This window comes from Temnothorax americanus, unplaced genomic scaffold (genome assembly GCF_048541705.1).
Source record: "Temnothorax americanus isolate GAGA-0224 unplaced genomic scaffold, ASM4854170v1 Scaffold35, whole genome shotgun sequence".
NCBI lineage: Eukaryota > Metazoa > Arthropoda > Insecta > Hymenoptera > Formicidae > Temnothorax > Temnothorax americanus.
In genome coordinates this window covers 1,656,843-1,661,915 of record NW_027509496.1, presented here as the reverse complement: position 1 = coordinate 1,661,915, position 5,073 = coordinate 1,656,843, and the positions used below count along the sequence as shown (strand labels likewise).

The window sequence follows — 5,073 nt, the reverse complement described above, 5'->3', positions numbered from 1 at the left end:
CCCGCGCCGATCCCGTCGATCTTTTCGTCCCGCCAAGCACAATATTCGCCGTCCTCGAGGGCCCGGATACGTTACTCAAATACGAGGGCGAGTGCCCTTCAAATTACATGACCACTCGCGGCTCGCCGTTTCCCTCACAGTTCGCTTCCGTTATCGCCACGCTTATCCCGATTCACGCGAGGAAACGCGGCGCAATTACTCTCGCCAACATGAACAGAACGCAACACGATTGCAAACTCTAACACAACGAAACGCGACACAATTACGAATCTTAACACCATGAAACGCGACACCATTCGACACGATTAATCCGACTCGCACAATTTAACGCCACCTGGGATCGCGCCATGAATATTGTTTTTGGCAACGACTTCGAATAAGCCTGGATCATTTTGAACATCTGGTATTTCTGCTAAGATGACTTCATCAATTTTCTCTGGTGTAATTTTGTCGATCAACCAAATCAAAATATGTGCATGCGGTAATCCTTTTTTTTTGCCATTTAATAGAATACATCCAACAGCGTGTTTCTCCAAAAACATGATATTTAACAATAAAATCTATGATAGATTTCAAATTTTGTTTGAACACACGTGCGATGATGTCATGGCGATCCGCAGACGATTGTCCAGGCAACAAAAGTTCTTTAATTTCATCCCACGTACGATTGCATGTGAATGTGATGAATAAATCTGGACAGCCGTATGCGCGAACATAAGTCATTGCATTTTGTGCGTATTCATGCATGTGCCGTGGGCTTCCTGTGAATGTACTCGGCAGTATGACCATCTTTCCCAATTCATTTGGATTGCTATCAATAGCAATTGCATCGCGTAAATGAATATATTGTTCAGAGCGCAGCTTAGTTTGATTCAATCGAATGAAGAGAAGTCGCTCGGTCTCGATTTTTGCATACATATCAACAATGTATTGATGAAACAATTGGCGACATTTCAAAATGTGATTGTCTGCGTTCTCATGAATCATTAATCGATATGAATAGTAATTCATGGCACTAACTTTTTTATTGGTCTCTTTATCTGTTTGTAGATTTATCATTTTGATGTTGAAATGATATCCATCTTCTCCTTGCCAGAATAAAATTGGATATTGCAATGCATCGTATGAGCGATGAGTTTCTGAGACTCGCTGAACATTACCATCTCTACGATGAAGAACTATATCACGCGAGTTAAATTCTTCACCAACTCTCACGATTGCCACTTCATTAATTGTTGGTGCGTTGTATTGTCTTTCATGTTGGCCCGGTGGTGTTTTGTCAGCTCTAATGACAACTACGTAATCATCAGCTGGCATTCGCTCAAGTGCCGTCCTGAACATTCGAAGTAATTCGTTGTGTTGATCGAATAAATTTTGTAATGCAACAACAATTTCTGGATTTATGCCGGAATTGTGTCGACAACGTTGATGAACTTGTTCATCACTGGTCCCCATAAAATAAAACTGAAGAAATTTGTAATCTGCATCCGGCATTGGTAGAAGTGATCCAGCACAATGGTAAATTTGCCCTTGCACTTTGAACGTTGGCATGTAATTGTCACATATAATTTCTGTTGCACCAAACGATGTCATTTGGAAACATGAATTATTCTTACGTATGTTTGCCAAGAAATGTTTCGACTCGTTTGTGTCACCTGATACCAATGTTGATAATGGGTCGGGTGGTAAATGCAATTCTGGCAATTTCACTTTTCCACCTGCGCAGCACACTCCTGGATTTTCATTCTTAAATTTCAATGCACGGCAAAATTCGCATAACTTATCCATTTTTCCAAAAAAGATACTTCGATGGAGACTATAATCATAATCAGCATTGTAACCAGTCTTGATTCTCGTTGCTCTCCTGTTTCATTCGAACGGGCTTGAGCATTTCGTACTCGAAGAGCTTCTAATCTTGCCTCCCGTTGCTCGTCTGTTTCTGAAACTCGTAATGCCTTTTTTTTCGTGCCTGAGATGTAGATCGACCAATCGATTGACGTTTGGGAGGCATAATTATCGACGATATTCGCAAATTTTCTGAGAAAAATTAAAAAATTTCTGTAATTAATATTATGATAATTGAAATAAAATCAACTACGATGAAATGCAGCTAAAAAATATGTGTAAATGTATTTAGTGAGAACGATGATTTAAACGATGATAAATTGAACTATCATTCTTGATGATCTCGTCGACAATTGTCCCCAATTTTCGGAAAAAAAATGAAAAAATTCAGTATAAAAGTATGTGTAAATGTATTTAGTGAGAACTTATTTAATGCCACCTTTGACGTTATTAAATTTTACAGTCAACACTACTTTCGGATACTGATTTCCAAAAAGATCGGTAACAAAAAACTATACACTCTATAATACTCCCCGGAAAATTCTACCCCTATTTTATATACTTTTGGTAAAAATTCGGTCGAATAGTTCAAGAGTGTATAAAAAACATACATACATACATACATACATACAGATTCTATTTTATATATATATTGTCACGACTTTTTGCACTCCCGGACCGCTCCGGGACGTGAGCCGGATCAAAAGGACTTAGGAGAGCGGGATGGTTGGCCTCTCCAGTGATTTCCTCGCACCTCCGATACTCCACGAAATGTTCCGAATGTTGGGCGCCAGACGCGTACCTTCGCGTCCACGAAATCGCGAAAACCTAAACGAGACGCAAAACGAAGTGTGGAGGTGCGTGGAATCGGCTAGCTTGACCTAATCACAGGCGGGGTTAATGAAGGGCGGCGCGATACTCGGCGGGGTGACACGTTAATTGCATCTCAGTCAGATAACAAAGAATATAACATTTATTGAGTACTGGTTGTCGAGAAAATAACAACGTTTATCCATCCGGCTTTGATCAAACACACACAAGGTAAATGCGATAAATAAATCAAAAATAGCCGGTGGCGGGGTGTCGAGATTCATTTAATGCGGACGCGAGACACCCACGGAGTATTAATTGGGTCTCTAATAAACACGCTGAAGGTTCTATTCTCAAACCATTAATAATTCGAGTCGGAAAATATAACACGCAAGAATACTACTCTTAACATCACTCATGAGAGTGAGGTTCAACGCAAAAGGTCGCGAAATAATGGTACGTCACGCTTGGATTGCGTAAGAACCACGTCCGGAACCGTACGAAACTCTGTCGCAATGATATCTTAACTTAACGCGAGATATTCGGCTCGGGCGCAACGGGGAGGCGCCGAGTCATTTAACCAAGCAAGTCGCGATATCGCTAATAATGTTGGGCGCCAGGTGGTGTGGAGAAGGACACACCACCTTTGACTCGAAGTACGCGTCTAATAACCACGGAACGCCAGGAAGAACTACGCAAGCAACATCTGAACGCACGAAGCGTGTGAACGCCGGTAATTTCTTAACGCGAGTATAGGACGCAACGCAAGTAATACCGGACGCAAAGTTTCTCAACGCGAGAGCACAATTATCAACCCGTAATAACGAGATCCGAACACAAATCGATACGCTAACACCGACGCTCGAACACCAGAATTTCCCGACGCGAAGAAACGGTAACGCAATTGACGAACTACCGGCCCGTATACGGCCGTACACCCAGGTCGCGAGGACAACGCAATATACTCGCGATATCGAACGCATTAACGCCTATCGCGATCTCCAGGGATTCGTCACAACGCTTGTACCACGGTTCCGCGGCCACGATACCATCCCGAGGCCCTTCGCTCTCGTTATCGATCGCGAAATTACACTCAATCTTAACATACGTTATCCCGAGCGAGAGCGTGTACCGGAGGGCGGTGTCGTGGCTTTACATATCGCGATTTACGGGCAACCTCACCGGGGATACGCCTCCTCCTGGGCTCCTCGCCGTCGCCTTCCACCACGATCCTCGATCCTCCAGACAAATATCGAAATACCCGACTCGGGGTGGCTATCGCGTATCTTACGAAACGTATCTCGCCGACGGACGACCAGAGAGTGAAAACGCTAGACCCGCTCGATTGCGGAATCGATACGGTACCCCTTCCTGAGGGGCGCGCGAGCCAATCGGGCGCGAGCTTGCAAGCCCGCGGTGTCCCGGCCCCGTGCTGTCGATACGAGATCCTTCGGGGGCGTGGAACGGTCCCTCGGCGGCGACTCCTCAATTCTGTCCTTAGCAGCGGACGGAATTCGGTTCTCGCCGGTGTGCCTCCGGTTTGACCCTGGGGCGGTGATCAGTCACCCCGTAGGTCGATGTTTTGTGGAGATCATTTGCTGAAGCCGGGTGTTTACCCAAGCGCTTGGGGCCCCGCTATCGGCGGCCTCGTCCGTCGCTGCCGCACGTGCCGCCCGCCTGCCGCGCTGCTCTCGCCAGCCAGCGATCTCTGCTGCTTCCGCGTTTGCCACCCCTCCCGGGTTATCGATCGTCCTTGATTTCCTTCGCCAAGTACTCCCTCGAAGGCTTGCCGTGGTGCGGGTGAGGTGCCGCGCGTATTACATTGCAAAAAAAAAGAAGGTAATCAGAATGCGGAAACGCGATTAAATACGACCCCTGGAGATTTCGCCGTTGCCTCCCTGGTCCGTCCCTGGGCGCGAATTTCCGCGTTTTGTGACGGCGGCGGGGGGCCGCGACGATGCGGCGAGCCGCAACGTCACAACACCCCACCCCAAGAAGAAGCATACCGGGTGCGGCTGCCCCGTTTAGCCACTCGCCCCCCGGGGGTTACCATAGGAACGACACGCGATCGAGATCTCAAGCTTCGGGCCTCAGGACAACGGAACGAACACAAGTAGGACATCGCAACATAACAAAACAAAAAAAACTGTCACGCTGGAAAAAAGAAAGCTAATTCTATCCTAATAACTATTCGGCACACCCCCACGCACTGTAGAACCTCGGGGATCGCAATCCGGGAACGCAATTCATTATCTCCCCGTTTCCCCGTTTCGGACCTGTCCACGCGGCGCGGTCGGACTCCTGTACGACAGTCCACAACGGCAAAATGCCTCCCGCTTGTTGTCGACCGTCTATCCAAAACCAAACCTAACACCAAGGCGGAGGAGTTACCCCCCTTTTGGTCGAGTACGCCGGCAG

The 5,073-nt window shown here is 46.6% G+C and overlaps 1 long non-coding RNA gene across 1 annotated transcript; it reads right to left on the bottom strand.

The window, feature by feature from the left end:
* Positions 1–2,523: 2,523 nt before the first annotated feature.
* LOC143901581 (uncharacterized) lies at positions 2,524–4,075 on the bottom strand. The gene is made up of 2 exons (XR_013258130.1): positions 3,838–4,075; positions 2,524–2,673 (listed from the first exon to the last, which is right to left on the bottom strand). It is a non-coding gene; the product is annotated as an uncharacterized LOC143901581 (long non-coding RNA).
* Between the last annotated feature and the right edge of the window lie 998 nt (positions 4,076–5,073).